Here is a 20,262-nt window from a genome sequence, read left to right on the forward strand (position 1 = left end):
CCTTTAAAAGATAAACAAAATTGACGAACCTTTAACCGAACTCATCAAGAAAAAACAAAAAAGCCAGAGAACCCAAACAAATAAAATAAAAAATGAAAGAACAGAAGTTACAACCAATACCACAGAAATACAAAGTATTGTAAGAAATTACCTTGAACAACTGTATGCCAATATAGTGGACAACCTATGCAAAGATGGGTAGATTTCCAAAAACATACAATTTTCCAAAACTGAATCAAGAAGAAGCAGAAAGCCTGAACAACTAGTGGAAATAAAGCAGTAATAAAAAAAATCCTGGCACACAAAAGCCCTAGACCAGATGGCTTCACAGGTGAATTTTACCAAATAATCAGAGAAGAATAATTCCTGTCCTTCTCAAAATATTTCAAAAATTTCAAGAAGCAAGATTCCCAAACCCTTCTTACAAGGCCAGTATTATCCTAATTCCAAGACCAGATAAAGGTACACAAAAAAGAAAACTGTAGGCCAAAATCTCTGGTGACCATAGATGCTAAAATCTTCCTCAAAATATTGGCAGCTTGGACCCAGCAATGTATTCAAAAGATCATAAACCATGATTAAATGGGATTCATCTAAGTGATGCAAGAATGCTACAATATTTACAAATCAATAAATTAAATACAGCACATAAACAAAATGAAGGGCAAAAACCAGATGATTATATCAGTAGATGCCAAAATAACATTTGATAAAATCCAGCACCCTTTTATGATAGAAATAGAACACTCAACAAAGTGGAAATAGAGGGAGCATACCTCAACATAACAAAGGCCATACACAATAAACCTAATGCCAACATCATACTCATGGGCAAAAGAACGAAAAGCTTTCCTATTAAGATCAGGAATAAGTCAAGGGTGTTTGCTTGCACCACTTTTATTCAACATAGCCACATATTCAACTTCTAGCCACAGCGGTCAGACAAGGAAAAAAGCCATCTATATTAAAAGGAGGAAGTGAAACTGTTATTATTCACAGATGACATGATAGTGTACATAGAAAACCCTATAGTCTCCATCAAAAAACCACTGTACCACATAAGTGAATTTGGAAAACCAGTGAAATACAGTCAGCATTCAGAAGTCGATGACATTTTTGTACACCAACAATGAACTATCAAAAAGTGAAACTAGGGGAAAAAATCCCACTTACTATAGCAACAAGAAATATAAAATACCTAGGAATGAATTTAATCAAGGAGTAAAAGACTTGTACTTGGAAAATTATAAAACACTGAAGAAAGAAATTGAGGAAGATACAAATAAATGGGAGTATATACTGTGTTCATGGATTGGGAGAATTAACATCATTTAAATGTCTACACTACACAAAGTAAACTATAGATTTGATGCAATGCCTATTAAAATATCAATGGCATAATTCATATCTAGAAAAATATTTCAAAAGCAGATATTATACCAAAAACATCCCAAATAGTTTCAGCAACCTTGAGAAAGGGGAACAAAGTAGGAGGGATCACAATAGCTGTTATCAAACTATACTACAAGGCCACTGTAATCAAAACAGTCTGGTATCGGCATAATAACAGACACATAGATCAATGAAACAGAATGTAAAGCCCAGAAATAAAACCTGAATCTATGGTCAATTAATATTCAACAAAGAAAGCATAAGCATACAATGGAGTAAAAATAGCCCCTTCAAAATGGTGTTGGAAGAACTGGACTGGTGTATGTAAAAAATGAAACTAGACAACCAACTTACACTATACACCAGAAATAGCTGAAAATGGATAAAAATCTTAAATATAAGCTGTGATACCATAAAAGTCCTTGAGGAAACATAGGCAATAAAATTTAAGGTATCCCATGTAGTTATATTTTTGCCAATATATCTCCTAAGGCAAGGGAAATAAAGGAAAAAAAAAAAAACCAAATGGGTGACCTCAAAGTAAAAAGCCTCTCTGTGGTTGAAGAAACCATCATCAGAATGAAGAGGGAACTGACCATACGAGAGAACATATTTGCCAGTGATATATTGGACAAAGGTTTAATTTCCAAAACATATAAAGAACTTACAAGACTCAACAATGGGAAGAAAAAAAATTCAGTTAACAAATCAGAAAAGGACTTGTATAAACACTTCTCCAAGGAGGACATACCGATGGTTCACAGACATATGAAAAGATGCTCTACATCACTAGCCATCAGAGAGATGAAAATTAAGACCACAATGAGACACCATCTCAAACTTGTCAGAATGGCCATCATCAGTAAACCAATAAACAGCCCTGGCTGGAGTGGCTCAGTGGATTGAGTACTGGCCTGTGAACCAAAGTGTCACTGGTTCGATTCCCAGTCAGGGCACATGTCTGGGTTGCAGGCCAGGTCTGCAGTAGGGGGCATGGGAGAGGCAACCACACACTGATGTTTCTCTCCCTCTCTCTCTCTTTCCTTTCCCTTCTCTCTAAAAATAAAAAATTGAAAAAAATTAAAATAAAATAAATTAACAGTGTTGGTGAGGATGTTGAGAAAAGAGAACCCTAGTTCAATATTGATGGGAATGCAGACTGTTGTAGCCACTGTGGAAAACAGTATGGAATTTTCCTCAAAAAATTCAAAATGGAATTGCCGTTTGACCCAGTTATTCCAGTGCTCAGAATATACCATAATAATCCCCAAACACCAATTCAATAGAGTAATTTATATATATAATCTATTGCTTTAAAAATATTTTTAATATATTTTTTATTTTATTGATTATGCCATTACATTTGTTATATTCTCCTCCTTCATTCCCCTCCACCCTGCACGCCCTTCCCCCACCATCCCTCCCTTTAGTTCATGACCACCTGTCTCAAGTTCTTTAGATTTTATATTTCCCCTACTATTCTTACCCTCCCCCTACCTATTTTCTATCTACTGTCTATGCTACTTATTTTCTGTACCTTCTCCCCCCTTTTACTCCTCCCACTCCCCTGTTGCTAACCCTCCATGTGATCTTCATTTCTATGGTTCACTCCTGATCTAGCTGTCTTTTTAATTTGCTTTTGTTTTAGGTGTGGTTGTTAATAATTGTGAGTTTGCTGTCCTTTCACTGTTCATCTTTTTTTTATCTTCTTTTTCTTAGGTAAGTTCCTTTAACATTTCATATAATAAGGGCTTGGTGATGATGAACTCCTTGAATTTGATATTATTGAGAAGCACTTTATCTGTCCTTCCATTCTAAATGAAAGCTTTGCTGGATAGAGCTTATACACAGGGACTTAAGTATTTAATTCAAACCTCTTCCACTAAGTTTAAACAAGGTTTCCTTACTCACTTTTTTTAGGCCTATTTAAATCATTTTGATATTTTAAGTAAATAAATAAAAAGAAAACTTTTGCAGACTAACACATTCTTGACATACTATTCCATTTTAATCATTACATGTTAAAATAATTTTACTAGTTGATCATAGAGTTCTATTCATTCATTCATTCATTCTTTCATATGTTTAAAATATCTTTGCTATATTCTAGGAACTATGAAATTTGCTGACAAAACAAAGATGAACAGACAAAGCCATAAACACAATGAAAGTTAAACATTAAAAATAATTATAATGTTTCACCAAAGGAAATATAACAATTGGTTATTTTATTTTTAAAATGTGTCTTTTTAAAGTGTATTAAAATAAATTAGTTACCAGAAAGATTTTTCTTCTCTACTTTAATATTTATGGCATCATATGTTCCTTAATTCAAAAATTATTTGTTGGCCACTCCTTCCAGGAAGGGACTGAAAGCTAAAGTTATAGCCATCAGTAAGCTAATATAGCCCTGGTCCTCATGGAAATTACCTATCTCTTATCTTATTCATTCATTAACCCATGAGTTTATAAAGTATTTGTTCATTAGGTATTGAGCAAAGACTGGGGATAACTGGGCAGTCGACTTAGTTGCCCTTGTCTTTGTTCTAGCAAAAGTGACCAGACATAAATGTCCGTAAGTCACTACATATGGTAATTCGTCCTAAATGGTATGAAATTGTTTGCAATGGCACAAGTTTTCAGAAATATCATTTTTGACAAGGTGATCTTGGAAAGATCTTGGAAAGCTATAAAACTAAAACTGACAACTGGTTATAAAGTTTGTTAAAGAATGAAGAAAAATTGGAGGCTGGGATGGGAAAAATAGACAAAAAACTGTACTTGAAAAATAACTAAATAAAATTTAAAAAAAAAAGAATGAAGAAAAAGAAGTGGCAGAGCAAAGAGGAAAAGAAGTGTCAGATTCCAGATAGAGAGGAAAGTAGAACATTAAATAAAGCATGGTATTAAAGCTCTAGTGGGTGGGCAATGCAAGAGAGAAAAGAAAATGTTTGTCAAATTATGTTAACAAGAAAGCTTTCATGGCCAAGTAACAGTTTGCCAGAAGTTATTTTAAATATTCAAATTCTAATAATAATAATAAATGTATTTTAGCAATCATGAGAAAGAGTGGAAAAAATCTCCATGGCAGTCGTGGTAGATTTGTAATATGGCAAAATTGACTAACACTGTGTTGGTCTTTTCCCTCGTTTCTGCCACTGCTGATATCTTCCAGGATAGGAACTTCTCCCTGTTGCACCAGGCATGAGCTCTGCCTGCCTTAGAGCATTTCAAAATCAACTGGCAGGCATATGAATGAGATGAATTATTGAATATCTCATATCCATTAATAAGAATATTTTGTATAAATTCATTAAAAAGATGATAGACGACAGTGAAATATGACAGGTGAGTAAGTCAGTTAATTCATTTCCACAATGAGGGATATATGAGGAAAAAAGAGAAAATTATATTTTTAAATTATTATCTTTCTCAACCATCAAGTTATACATAAAAACAAATGCCTTACATGATGATATTTGTCTATAATTTTGCCCAAATTACTATGACTTTTCTTAGGTAATTTTTTATTATTTAATAATAGTACATATTAGCTGTCAAATTATTTAAGTTTAACTGTATTTCTCACTACAGATCAAATTTAATTTTAATTTTCCAGAGATGCTGCAATGCACTTTTCTCACCCTTTGGAACAGTTAGTATACTTTGTGTGTGTGTTGAAATAGTAAAAAACAAACAAACAACAACAAAACACATGAGTTGCCAGTAAGAAGAACACATAAAATATAGCCTTGGCTAGTGTGGCTCAGTGTATTGAGCAGGGGCCTGAGAACCAAAGGGTCACTGCTTCCATTCTCAGTCAGGGCACATGCCTGGGTTACAGGCCAGGTCCCCAATAGGGGACAAGCAAGAGGTAACCACACATTGATGTTTCTCTCCCTCTCTTACTCCCTCCCTTCCCCTCTCTCTAAAAATAAATACATAAAACATTGAAATAAATAAATATATAATAGACAAAAGGTACATCAAAAAAAGTGATATTATAATCTACAATCTGGTTGATTTATATGTCTTTTTAGTGATCACTCCAACCTACTCAAATACTTTATAGGCCTTACCCTTTGTAATCTTTACAGTTCTATGAGTAATTACTATTTGTGTGTCCTTCATAACATGAACAATTTGTATGAGTTCATACAACTAGTAAATGGCATGATCAGAATTTCAATTTAGGAAAATTTAACACTATGATATAGTTAATTTTCTCCTCAAGGTCTCTGAATTTGACTTGGAAAACTATGAAGTTTTAGAAGGCCTACTGCAGTCTTGGCATTGAGGACCAGCATAATCTCTATACTACTGTCAATAAGGATGTCTAGGGTTCCATTGAACAAAGGACACCTTCCCTTCATGAGAGTAACTTGTCCTGGGATTATTAAGGCCCTAACATCCTTGAGCAACAATGTCTGTTTAGCTAGATCATCCTACATAAGATATAGCAATTATTATACATTTCTCCACTCAAAATATCTCAGTGATACCCCAGTACCTAAAAATATATATTATCCAAAGCTTATTAGTCTTAAAGGTCAATAGAGATGATTTTATGCATGTTCCTATGCAGGTTCTATATCCTGAAACCAAAATTTGATAGTTCTCATGAAGTTCTTAGGAATTCCATATTTTCAACAAGCAGGGCATGAAATCTGATGTATGAAAGTGTGATTTTTCAATCACATTTTTGGAATCATTGTGTGAAGAATAAAATTCAAATTTCTTATCTAGGCATTTACAGCCTTTTATAATTTGTCCTCAAAATATCACTTCCCAAAATTTGTGGTAACCAGAAAACAGGATCACTTGATTTTTTTTCTGCACATATTTGTCTGTATTAGGGATCCATCAGCCTTCATTGCCATAGAGCCACTCAAGACCTGAGTGAAAATGTCATGTCTTTGCTCTCTTGATGTTCATGGATGCATTTTATTTCCCTTTCTAAATCCCTATAGTACTCATACGACCCTTTTGAGACACTGTCTTATTTTCAGCCATTTGCGCTCAAGTTTGTCTCCCTTATTTAATATTAAAATTTTGGAGATCAAGAAGAAATTTTATTCATTGTTTCACTGTGGGAAATAAGAAGCAGAGTGACTTGCATATTGAAGGCTCTAACTAAACACTTTGCAAATGAAGTCTCCTTTCCAGGCCTGGTGTTACTGCAGACCTGTCTTCTGTCACATGTCTTTGTAGCTATCAGATGGCTGTGATCACGTGGACTCCTCTTTTTCGGTAACTACTGTGGCGTTATGGAGAGTATTAGTCATGTTAAAAACATAATGAATAGGAGAGAGCTACATTTAACCACACTCTTGGATGTTGTCCAGTCAACACTGGTACAAAATGTAAGTATGAAAGTGTCTGTAGAAGACAATGGTACCAAAAATAACATTGGTATACTCACTTTGTTGGCCAAATTTGTGCACAGAAATGCTGTAATTCTCAGTTAGAGAAGGAGAAAAACTCATCTTTTTACCCCCAGAAGAACCCACTGCTGGTGCTAAAGGGAAATTAAGCTTGATCTATCTCAGTTGTTTCTCTATTACCTAAGCCAGAAGAGAAAGGCAATCTTAGCGTGATGTAAGGCTCATGAAGAGAGAGCAAGTATTATGCATCACGGTTAAGTGTAGTTTTTTTAATTGCAACTCCTTTATAATGTGCACACCAGGTTTTTGTTAGAAGAGAAAGTAGAAAAGCTTCATGGCACAGATAGACCATTGGTCCCCAGAACTTCTGGTAGCTACTCTAGCTCATGGTGCAGCAGTCATGCACTCAACTTTCCAGTCAACCCGCCAGGTGAGGGTAATCCAGAAAGCCAAGATTTAACAGTCCAGAAAGCTCCCTAAGTGGAAAAAATATGTAAAGTGATAAATTATTTTCTTGTTGTGGAAAATACAATTTTCCTTTTTAAAAATTTAGCAAACAAAAAAACCTTCTACCTAATAAAAATACTTACTCTTTAGCGAAAATACCACATAATTTATGGCAAATTTATTATAATCAAGTTATAGCCACTACTGGAAGAACCTTTTAGTCCATGAAGGATCAAAGATTAATTACGTATTTCACCTGAAAGGAATCAAGAATTTGAAATCTAAAATTAATTTAGCTTTAATAATAGGAAGAGCTTTTTGCCCCAACTTTTAGAAACAATGCTGAATAAATATAAGTTTCTGTCTACCTTAATTCAATAACTGTTTGCATTTTGCCATGTGTGCTTTATCTCTTTCTCCACATATATCTTTTTCACTCAGAACCACTTGAAAGTACATGGCAAGCACACTGGCTCTTCTTCAGCATATGTCTCCTAAAAATAAGAGTATGCTCTTACATAAATTAAATTCTAAAACCATACCAAAGAAGATGACAATAACTCTATCATGTCACCTAACATCCTGTCTAGATTTCCCAAATACTCCCCAAATGTATTTTTAAATTAGTTCTTTTCATTTTTTCTTCTTTGCTCAATCCCTCCACCCCTCACCCCCTAACAACTGTCCGTCTGCTCTCTATCTATGACTTTGTCACTAGTTTGCTTATTCATTCATTTTGCTCATTAGATTTCACATATGAGTAAAGTCATACGGTATTTGTCTTTCTCTGACTGGCTAACCTCACTTAGCATAATGCTTTCCAGGTATACCCGTTCTGTCCCAAAGGGTAAGATTTCTTGGATAAAAAGTGGTGGCACATTTATACAATGGAACATGACTTGGTCAAATGTCTTTTACACCTGCTTGTTCTATTTTTCTATCCAGTCTAGATCCACACACTGCATTTGAGCATTATAACTCTCATTTCTTTGTCTTTTTAAAATAAGCTGGGTAACTCGTCTTACAGAATTCCAATATTCTAAAGTTATCAAATTTTTGACATTGTTTAAGTTTTTCTTCTTATTTCCTGAATCCTAAAAACTGGAAGTAAGATTTGAAAAATTTTATTTGATTCAGATTACACATTAAAGAAAATATTTCAAGGCTGATGCTCAGTATTTCATATTTCATCACATCGAAAGGCATATATTATTGAGTTGCCCCAATCTTTCTGATGTTAAGTTTGGTCCTAAAGTTCGGGAAGCTACATTATAACTGTCAGTTTCCCCCAATGTATTTTTCCTTTTCCAATTAGTAAATATACTTAGTTAAGCAGTCTATGGAGTTGTATCTGGCACTTTATGAAATCCTGCTCTGCAATAGCCTTTCACCAAGAATTTTATCATACATTGATGATTCATGCCTGATTACGTTACATGGAGGGTTGGAAAATAGTCATTTTTGTAATTCTATCATTCCCTTAGATATACTATCTAGCATTCTTCTGTGAAGAAGAGCTTTCTTTTTTCAACCTAAAAAGGCTTTTTTTTAATGTCAAATGCTTAATTTGTCTAAATGTCTCCTTCATAGAAACTTTAAAGTTTTGGTTCCTTCTCTCCATTAGGTGATTGAATGTGTGGCCAAGTACAGAAATGGGTGAACGGCTAAATGACCATGGCTAACCCTCTGTACTTTCAGATCTAACACTAGTCTGAAAAGTTTGCCCTCCAGTAAAGTATTAGTTTAACCGAATGGATATATAACAATTAAGTCAGATATTGGTGATGCTGTGTGGTGTCAAGCTTTTGTGCTACAGCCTGTCAAATAACATTCTGTGACTGTTAAGACTTTTGTAATACAAATTTGCAATCACATTTGAAAGAATTTAGAGAAACTGAAAGTTCCAGCTTTTTCATCAGGCAGCTTGGGTAATTACTTTGGCATCAATATAACCACATCGATTTTAAGAGGCCATGGAGCCATGATTCCAATTTGGGATCCAAAAGAAATATTTAAAAGTATCACATAATAGTGTATTACATTATCAATGCACTTTTAATTGTTGATTAAGATTATGTTATTATATACATTTAATTACACATATATCGCATAACAAAATAAAGTGTGATCATAATATTTGACGATAATGGGTGATTTCTTATTTTTCTCACAAAGTTCTGCCTTCCCAGTCTGTAACCAAAACCTTTCCACTATAAAATAAGGTTTAAATACAATTAATGTCTTAAAAAAATGTTATTTTATTATTCAAGATCAACTAATCAAAATCTTATTTTTATTATAATATTATAAAATAGATCTCAAATTATTTATTTACAATAACTAAAATTAAGATTTACATTATGTGATTATAAATATTTTAGGTATGGAAGTAGATCCTATTACATTCAAAGCTTAATTTTGCCCCCAAATTTCATAGATCCAGTTGGGTTGATAATTCTTTTAATGATATACAAAGGATTTATTGAGAAACACACTGTATTATTTAGTCCTTACTAGTAAAAACATTATGTGGGTTTAGTAGTTTAAAAGGAAAATGCATAATGAAGTATTCTTTCACTGATTTATTCAACATTTTTTTTGCTCAGTTGTGGAGACATTCTGCGTCTTTTACACCATTGGATAGGCCATCGTTCTCCTTTTCTATCTTGCAGTTTAATCACCAGTCCAGTTTCTCATAAGGTAAAGACTCCATTCCCTAAATTATATCAACTTTTACTCTAAATGTTGCATGTTTCTTTATAAATGTACTAACCTGATCCTTATGGAGGTTTTTTTTTCATTTTTTAAAGAAGCAAATGACTTTATAGTTATGAGTGTTGTGTCTTAAGGAACAACTATTTTTGTCCAGTTATTACTTCTTCTTTTTCAAATTATATGTCTACTCTCACATTTCTTACCTTCAAGCAATGTCCTTATGATTTACTCTCTCCTTCAGATGCATTCAAGCTTCAAGCAAACCAAATTAGTGAAACACTGTTTATGGAATACTGCATGTTAATAAGCTGTCTGTCTGCTCAAATTATACGCCCCCCATTTCTACCATGGTGATCTGCTTTGCCCTCAAATTCACACATACGTTTTATACTATTCATTTAAAACCTAGCCATTTATCCCTTTCTTTTCAATGAACACTCTGTGGCTATGAGAGTAACAAGATCTAAAAGTACTCTTATTCCTTTCTTCTAAAATAAAGGTAGGAGGAAAATCAGCCTCTATTTTGTTTTTGTTTTTATTTTTCACTTTGTAGTTTTTATTTATGTGCCAGGGTTCTCATTCTTGCACTCCAAGAGTAAAAAAAGCATGGAATTAGAGTCACCTCAAATTGATTTAGAATCTCTGTTTTGCCAGTGATGCATATTATGGGCAAAATATGATGCTTCAAAAATATATTAAAATTGAATTCCACAGTACCTCAGAATGTGCCCCTATTTGGCAGCAAGGTAATTGCAGATGTAATTAGGAGGGTGAACTGCTAATTCATATGCCCTGTAAGAGGATGATCACATAAAGACTCAGAGATACAAGGAAGATGACCATGTGAAGACAGATATAGACATGGAAATGATGCACCTATGAACCAGGAAAGACCTGGGATAACAAATCATCACCACAAGCTTGGAACAGATATTTTCCTCAGAACCCTTAGAAGACACCAACTCTACCAACACCTGGATTTTGGATTTCTAGCTCCCATACTACGAGAGAATGTATTTCTGTTCTTTAAGCCTCCCAATTTGTGGTAATACCCTGGGAAAGTTACTAATTTTATTCGTTACTAAATTCCTCTATCTATAAAGTCAGTGTAAGAAAACCAACCTTCCTGTATTGAATCATATAATTATGAACAATACTCAGCGTATGCTGTATGTTTCCATAGTACACACATGCACACATCAATATTTACTATTAATAATAATCTAAAAAGCTGCCAGATACTTGATTTTAAGTAAAATACAGACTGTCAGAATTGTAAATTTGTACTATGTCAAGGGTAAGAGCTCATTTTTAACTACCATTTAAAATTCAGAGGCAAAGAACCAGATCTCAGTGATACCCTTTGATTTTCTTGGGCTGAGGAGTCCTAAGGGAAACAGATTGATTATGCTGTCTACTCTAAGAAAATTCTTAACTCCTAAAAAGGGGAGAACTATGAGAAAAGAACAGGCCTGGACCAACAATACCTCATGGGAATGGTATCCTAATGAGCCCAACTGTAGACCTGGAGATAGTTTATCATTGGCCAGCATATAGCCGGTTCACAGTTTTAGCAATCCATGGCAGTGAGTAGATAGTGTTCTGGGAGCAGCAAGAGCCAACATCAAAGACTGAAGTAGAAACCAGGCTGTAATGATGTAGAATAGCCACCTTCCACTTCCTTGGCACCTCAAACAAGCAGAGAAAGCAGTCATATTGGTTGGGGAGCAGGGAAGAATCAGGTGGCTTCATGTGAACACTGCTAGTAATGTTGGGGAACATTTGTGGAATGGAACACCTGCCCCCATCTTAGTATATGAAAAAGAGTTGGGTGTGTGACTTTGAATGTAACACTTTTATATTCGGAAACAGGTGGGTGCTTTAATAACAACATTCAAATGAAATTTGACAGTATTTTGATGTCTACATCTAAACAAGTATTTCATTTCAGTCATTGTTGATGCTGGTTTATTTCCACTATTATAAATCTTTAAGATCCTCTCTCTCTCTCTGTTTCTCTCTCTCTCTCTCCCAAGTAGAAAAAAACTGTCAGAGGTGAAATAGATAATGTGCAGGAGAAATACAAGTTGGAGTGATGAGATCCTGAACCAATGAACTAAGATCTGCTCATTTTAGTATTTCTTTTACCCCACCCCTCCCATTTTGTATGATTTATTTCTCAGGTTGGCACCTGTCCGTGACTCTGGGACTTCAGTCTCCACAGACAGCCCTTCACTGGTAAATAACTAGTGAAGAAGTATGAAAATCCTATCTCTTTGCCTTGCATTAGGATACACTTGAATGTGTATTTCATATTTCAGGGCAACACCGCAAGATTAAGCTGAGGCCAGGATCAATTGAATTTATACCCATGCTGATGAACTAGTGCTGCCATCTCCCTATTCTGCTTCTACTCACTCACCACTCTTCCCTGCAAGCTCTTTTCTAATAAATCCATGCTCTCTGGATATGCCTCAGGGAAATCTAGCCCAAGACAGATGTATAGGTTGCACTAAAAAGACCACCCTTATTCTATAGGTCATAAACTGACCCTCACTGCCATGAACTAACAGGTGTTTTAGCAACATCTGAACAGAAAGATTGGTGTATAGCTCTCCACGCAGTAGAACATTCATTACAATAGAAAAGAGGCAAAAGTGGCTGAGGGATTAGACTTTGAAGGCAGATAGCTGAATGCAATTTCAGTTTGTCAGTGAACTACTGTAAAGGCTTTGGATAAGTCACTGATTCCAGTGAGGCTTTCAGTTTCTTTATCTGTGACTCAGAAATAATAAGAAGATTCACCTTCAGAGTTTACCTGAGGAGCCATAAGATGGTCACAGAAAGAGTTTACAACATGGTAAACAATCAACAAATATTCCCATTATTAACATTTTAAGTTTAGGTTAATACATGAAAACTAGCTAAATATTTTATAAGCATGTTATAAACATACATATCTGAAATTAGTCAAATTTTACAAGTTAAAACTGTATAAGTTGTCTACATTTGTTTTTATTTTAGAGAGATGAAGGGAGAGAAAGAGAGAAACAATTATTTATTGTTCCACTTATTTGTGCATTCATCGGTTGATTCTTGTATGTGTCCTGACCAGGGATCCGACCTGCAGCCTTGGTGTAGCAGGATAATGTTCTAAGCACTTGAGCAACCTTGCCAGGGCCATAGAAATTGTATAGTGTTATTAATAATTCACTTTCCATGGGTTTCCTTTGGTTTTAAAATCAGAAACGTATAACTTGGGCATGCTGTGTCTTACTCATCAGTGTTTTATAGTTGCAAAGTACGAAAACCACACACTTCCCCATTTTGTGATTTCCATTATATTTCAGTTCTATAAAGCAAGCGGTGTCTGAATTGTATATATTGAATTGGCCCACATGAAAGCACATTATTACACATCATTAGAGGGAAAACTTTACATAAATTTCAATAAACAAGTTTAACTGTCTCAATCCTGAAAAAGCGACTCCTCTGCCTGAAGACCGCGGCTGTGCCAGGCTGAACCTCTCCAAGTGTATGCAATAAACCAAAATCCATTTTTCTGAGACTGTTCTCCCTTGGTTTTTAAAGCTATGTATGTATTTTATATAGAAGAAAATTTTATCCATGTTCAGGATTTACTACATTTATGTTGATAGCATTTCATGCGAGTAACATTTAGTAGTGAGAATCTTATGCTGTGCAGTTGTAAGATATAATTAAGGTAATAGACTCATTATCCCAGAATGCTCAGACCAATATGTAATTTAACATGGATAATCTTAGATCTAGATTTTAAAAGCCAATTGCATGGGGAAAATATTAGATATATCTTATTTGGCAACAAATTAAAAAGAAAAATGTTCTGAGCACTTTAGTAATTCCTAAAAGTAACACTATCACATATAATGAAATGGCAATGCAGTCCCATGGTGTTCAAGGAAGTATAGCATTGTGACCACAAGAATTCTCTTGAAGTCATTTCCAGACAAAGAAATGTGAACTTGTTTTCACTATTGAAGTTTTATTATATTAGGAAGTAATATTTTATTATATTTTATCAGTCAGAAGTAACAGAAGACTAGCTTATTTAGAGCAGTTGCTTCAGATGTAGCTTAATGTAAGTGATCAATCAAAACTCCAAGGGCCCACTTTTTTTTTCTTCTCCCATTACAACTTCCTCTGGGTGAGTTCCACTCTATAAGTCCTAGGGTTACATACTTCCATGTTCATTTAAAAAATCTTTGTATGAGAGGAAGCACAGTGTATGAGAAAAGCACACTTTGGTGGACTCCAGAGATGGATAAACTTCATTAAAAACCTAACTCTTAGCAATTCTTACCTCTTCTTAGCAATGTGACCAAGGCAAGTTACTTAACCTCCTTGTGCTTGGGTTTCCTTATATAGGAATGGGAATGATAATAGTACCCAAGTCATAGATTTGGTAAAAGGACTTAATGTGTTAATATTTGTAAAGCATTTAGGATATATCCTAGAACACAGAAAGTAATATGTAAAAGTTAAAATGTTCCCCAGAGTCAAATCCAATATCTGACACATAGTAGATACCAGAACAATGGATGATAATTTAATACACTGAAATGAACTCTTAGCAAAATCCAGCATAACCATAAGCTAATAGCCATGATCACCAAGTGTGCAGAAACTTGCCATATGGAGAGAGTTTGAATAGTACTGGACAAGAAATTGCCCATTGCACTCAACAGCAAATCCCTTCCATATTTAACGATTAAATTTGTTCTGTTTTTCTGGAGGTCAGACTGGAACCAATGGACAGAAAATAGCTGAATAACTCTGGTAATCCTATTTACCTAATAGAGTGGAGTAGGCTGATGTTAAAGAGCAATCCCAGTCACTAGAAACGTTCAAGCAGAACATATTAGAAAGAGTCACTGCAATGTGGAGTAGTCTGGAAAAAGTAACAATGAAAATAATCTTCATCCCTCAGGAATTTCTCTATATATCTGGTGGTGTGAACTAAAATACAGAATGGTTTTGCAGAACCCTGCATCCCTTAACCTCTGTCTAATCTCCCAAATATCATTTTCATTTTGTCATTCTTTTTTTTGTTGCACAAAAATTAATGAAAAAAATTACTTCGTGTTGAGAGTGACCAATAGACCAATGTAAATACCAATACTATGCAATTACAGATAGGGAAGAATAAACATGTTTTAAGATCACTGGCAAGTTTATTTATTTCAATAGAAATATTAAAAGATAGGAAAGAAGTTTTGGAAATATGATGATTATGACGAATGTATGGTTACATGGCCATACATTTTCCCACTCCGTGTTTCCCACTATAGTTGAAATCTACATTGCCCATCTTTGCTACAACAGGAGTGAACTCCTGCATCCTGGCAGGGAAGCTGGTAAATAGAGTTCATTCTGGAGTAGGAAGGGGAGTGAAAGTGCTACTTTATAATTTATGCAAACTCTTTAATGAAATTGATAGAGGTATAAGGATCTAGAGGCCCTATAGTCTCCTTTGGGTCCTACTTCTATCATCCACATGTACACTATTCTGGGATATTTATCCTCAACACTTGTGCAATTATGCCATATACATGCAAAATCCAGATGCAGAAGAAAGCTAAACCATTAAAGCAACATAAACAAAACTCACAAGTCTCTTGTTCCATGAGTATTTGCTACAGTCTGGAAATTCTGTATATGATATTATTTTTAACTTGACTTTCAAAAATTGTCACTGAATATAAGCTATGCCCACCCAATTCATCACTGTCATCTTTCAAGTTCAGGGAGAAAAGGGAGATCTCAGAAAACCAGCTTTAAATTTATCTTCTAAGTGAAAGCACCAGGGATTGACTTTCTGTTGTTCACATGTGCTCACTGGTCCTACTCCTCCATGTTTCCTTTGGGAGATTGCTCCTCATTTTTAAATTACCCCACAAAACTGCTTTCTATATTTACATTGTTATTGTTTCTATTAATATGCAGGTATTAAGCACATTTAAAAGCAGTTCAAATAATGCTCACTTGATCAACTAAAAACAAATTTAAGCAGCAGAGCAATGCAATGAAACAAAAACATCCCATCAATCACAAGGTGACATACTCATTGGGTATATTTAATTTCCTTTTATATGTTTTTGTTATATGTTACCAGAAAATTGAAAATAGAACTCAAGCATTAGTCACTTAATTTAGAAAGCTGATTTAGAAAACAAAAGCCAAAATATATTTTTACCATCATCCTGTTTTGCAAGTTAAATCCAGTTAGCAATATGGCTATTTTTCTTCAAAAGACTTGTCAGATTCAGGAAAAAATTCTGCTTAAAAATATAGAAAGCATTGACAATATAGAAGGTTGAAGCTCATAATGTGTACATATATCAATGGGTTTGAAAAATTTCAATAATAATAAAAGGGAAATGTATTGACTAAATATTATACACCAAGCAATGAGGGCTTACAAATACCTTGTCCAAAACATCATGGCTACTCTGAGATTTATTTCTCAATCTCAAATAAACATACATTTCTCTCTAAAAGTTTTACTGTGAACAGTTGTTCAAAAATAAAACAGTAGTTTGTAAAAATTTATGTTGAAAATAGTCATCATAAGAAAAAAAGTACTTGCTATGTTTATTTTCAGTATAAATGTTATAGAAAAGCTCACAAAAATCTATTGCATTTATATGGACTAAAAATAATATGAAAAAACAAAAATTGAACACAATATCAAAACAGCTCCAAAGAAAACAAGATACTTAGGCATGCAGTTAATGAAATATACACAGCAATCCTATGCTAACAATTATGAAATGTTGTTGAAAAACAAAAAATGACCTAAATAAATAAAACTTTCATGTTCACATATTGGAATGCTCAACATAATTAAAATGTCAATTCTCCAAATTTATAGTTTTAACACAGTTCTTTATCAGTTTTCTGGTAAGATTTATTTTGAAGTAATAAATTAGATTATGCTCATAATTATGGAAAGGCAACAAAAAAATAAAGAAATCACATCAAGACTGGTAGGATAGGTGTAGAAGCCAATGGGCTGGGCCTACACCCATGTGTGGAGAATAAAGGGAAGGGATATCTGTCTGTGGAGGTTACTGCTAAGGAGCAAGAAATCTTCATGCCCACAACAGCCCCCTCACCCTAGCCCAGAGTTCCAGTGTCAGAAGGAGAAGTCCCCACAACTTCTGGCTGTAAAAACAAACAGGGATTGTAGCTAAGTGAAACAAAGGGCCTCTAGAGTCCCGGGCACTCCTCTTCAAGGGCCTGCACAAAGACTTGCTTGAACTCACTCACCCTGTGGGTAGAAGCCAGGTAGAAGCTGCTGCTGTTGCAGCCCAAGCTGATGCCAAGCTTGTGTCTGTATCCAGTTGCTCCTCCACCACCAGCTGCCTCCACTTGCTGTGGCCCAAGCACCCTGCCATGGACACATTACTACTGCTGCTCCAGGTGGCCTATGAGATGGTGACCAGTAGAGACATGCTAGGGGACAGCTTCAGACTCTCCTCCTCACCCTCCAGCAGCATGTGACAGGCACTGATCTCCATGTCTAGACCCAGCTTGATGTCCAGCAGCTCCTGGTATTTGGCCAAGTGTTGCATCACGTCCCACATTTCTGTCAGGAACCTGTCACCCTCCCCCAGCCATGGCCTCCTCCAACTCTCTGATCTGGCCCTCAGCTGCACCAGTCTCCTTCTGGAGGCCGGAGAGATGGTAGTTGAAGCACTCGACCTGTATGCGTGCCTCCTTCAGCTCCTCACCACCAGCACTGGTGGCCTTGTCATTCAGGTAAGAGCTCAGCTTGGTACTGTCCAGCTTGGCCTCCTAGGCCTGCTCCAGCTCCAGCTCCAGCTTACAGAGCTGCATTTCTCATCAGGCTGGCTGCACAACTCCTCTAGTGCCTGTGCCATCTTCAAGTGGTACTCTTGCCGGTGGCAGGAAATGACATCAATAGGCACCACTTTGCCATGAGCTTGTCTTCTACACCTCCTCAAAGATCTTTCAGAAGTTGAGCTCCTCCTACAGGCCCTGACAGCAGTTCTCCAGGTCCACGCACATGAACATCTACTTCTCTAGCTGATTCTTGGCGACTGCATGAACACCCACTGCCTTGGCCACCTGAACCTAAAGCTGAGCCACATCACTCTTGAGGCTTCACTTATCACTGAGGGCAGCAGCCAACTCTGCCTCAGTCTGGAGGAACAGGGACCCCAGGTCCTTCAGGCTCTGTGGGCCACTCCTGTGAGTTCACCATCCCTCTTCTTTGAGCTTTTGTTTGCCTCTTCCATCTTGGACCTATTCAAAAAGTAACTACCCAACCCTACCTCATAGTGTCACCATTTATAAATTAATTGGTATGATTTATTTTTTAATCACTGAAAGTTTTGAGGTTATTAACAGGTGATTATTTATATTAGTCACTTTAATTTGGAGAATACATATCTAACTAATACTGAAATGCAAAGAACCACTCATACAAATAACATAAATATATATTACATTCAGAGTGCCTGGATAAAACACATAAAATACTTTATTTTTAAGTTAAAAATTTATATAACTATTATCTCTGTTCTCTATCATCATATATGTGTCACATAAAAATATCTGCACTTGTGTTTGTGTTATTAAACTCTGAGATGGTTAAACATACCCTGGGAAAGCAGTGATTAAAGTGCCAAGCATCTTTGCTATAATAGAATTTACATTAGAGTATAAAGAGAATAAAATAAAATAATAAAGTAAGTAGGATAACTGCTAAAAGCCAGACAGAAAGAATAAAGCAGTGTCAGGTGGAGACTTGTGAAACAGGGTGGCCATCGCAATGAGGTTCTCGAGCAGGGGCCCAAAGCAGAGGAGAGAGTGGCAGTACCCATATCTGGGGACAGTGCTCCAGGTAAAGGAAGGTTCTGTGGTGGTCAAGTGCTCAGGGTGTGAGGACAGCAGGTGGTTACTAAGGCCAAGGCATAACATGGAGTTAGTAGAAGAAAATTAGACCAAAGAGGTGGTTGTGTGTAGATATTATATGACCATTAGGCCAACCAGGATAAGGAAGTTTGATTTTAAACTCAGTGCAATAATAAGTTCCTGGAAGATTTTGAGGAGAGATAAAATCTGACTTATGTTTTCAAAGGATGATTCTGAATACTACATTGAGAATAGATTGCAACGGAGCCTTAATACAATTATTACTGAACAAAAACAGGGAGGTTTAGCTACTTATCACCACAAAAACCAAACTTGTGAAGCAGATGCTGGTATAACAGGACAGAGGTCTTATTCAGATGCTGCACAGTCTGGGAGAGCAGTGAACTTCTGTCTCAAAGCTCATCTTCTCCGCAAGCCAAGACAAAAGGCAGCGTCCAGAGTTCCTGTTCCAGTTTAAAGTACAGTCCTTTGAAACTTACAGGAGGCTGCTAAGCAGTCATACATGTAGCTTAGCTTGTTCTCAGCTGTTGTCCATTTCCGGCTGCCTCCTGGAGGCTGCAAATGGAGCTCATGTGGCCATGCGACATGCAGCTTTTAGGGGCACAAGGTCACATGTTCCTGGGAGAGAGTACAACTGCCTCACAAGTGGGCAACAGAGCAAGAGAAGCTCCCACCTGGAGGCCATTAGCCATGCAGCTGCTAAGGCCACGTGGTCCATGCAGAGAACAGACCGGTGTACTGCACCAGTGAAAGTCACCAGGCAGCAAGCCACAAACCAGAGAGCTTTCTTTGTTACCCTAAAATTATATTAGCTTGGGTATGGGACAATACAGGTGCTTTCTCAATATGACCAATCAATTTCCCAAACTTTCTTATGCTATGGATGGGTCCACCTCCCAAATAATCTCTTTTACCAGGCTAGACTGACAAACCTCTTTGGTCTAGCACCTCACCCTATAAGCATTTGACTTCTATGGTGCAGGTGCCTGGCTTCCTCTGGCCCCACCCCAATTTGGTAATGGGAGAGAAAGGCAGTTTTCCTCTCCAATTATCTTGTTAGCTTCTCCCCAAGTTAGTGTAAGAACCTCCGGCTGCTTCCATCTTGGCTGATGGGGGAGGGTCCCCAGGGTTCAGAACAGACTATCTTCCCTGGTAACAGAATCTGAAACCAATTAGGAGAAGCTGTAGTAATTCAAGCAGGAGATGTCAGTGTGTCCAAGAGAGGCAGTCATAGACACAGCATGAAATGATGAAAGTCTGTGTATATTTTATATGTGAAAGAAGATGCAGTAGATGTGTATTTATGAGGGAAGCATACTCAGATATAACGACACTGACAGATGTTGTGATAAAAGCCATTATGAAACTCAGCACGGTGGGT

General features: G+C 36.1%; 1 pseudogene; it reads right to left on the reverse strand.

Moving 5' to 3' along the window:
- LOC119047039 (lamin-B2-like) overlaps window positions 1-19,599 on the reverse strand; it is a 54,829-nt pseudogene extending 35,230 nt beyond the window's left edge.
- Between the last annotated feature and the right edge of the window lie 663 nt (window positions 19,600-20,262).

Source organism: Artibeus jamaicensis, unplaced genomic scaffold, assembly GCF_021234435.1.
Source record: "Artibeus jamaicensis isolate MK-2021 breed Jamaican fruit bat unplaced genomic scaffold, CSHL_Jam_final contig_466, whole genome shotgun sequence".
In the NCBI taxonomy this organism is placed as follows: domain Eukaryota; kingdom Metazoa; phylum Chordata; class Mammalia; order Chiroptera; family Phyllostomidae; genus Artibeus; species Artibeus jamaicensis.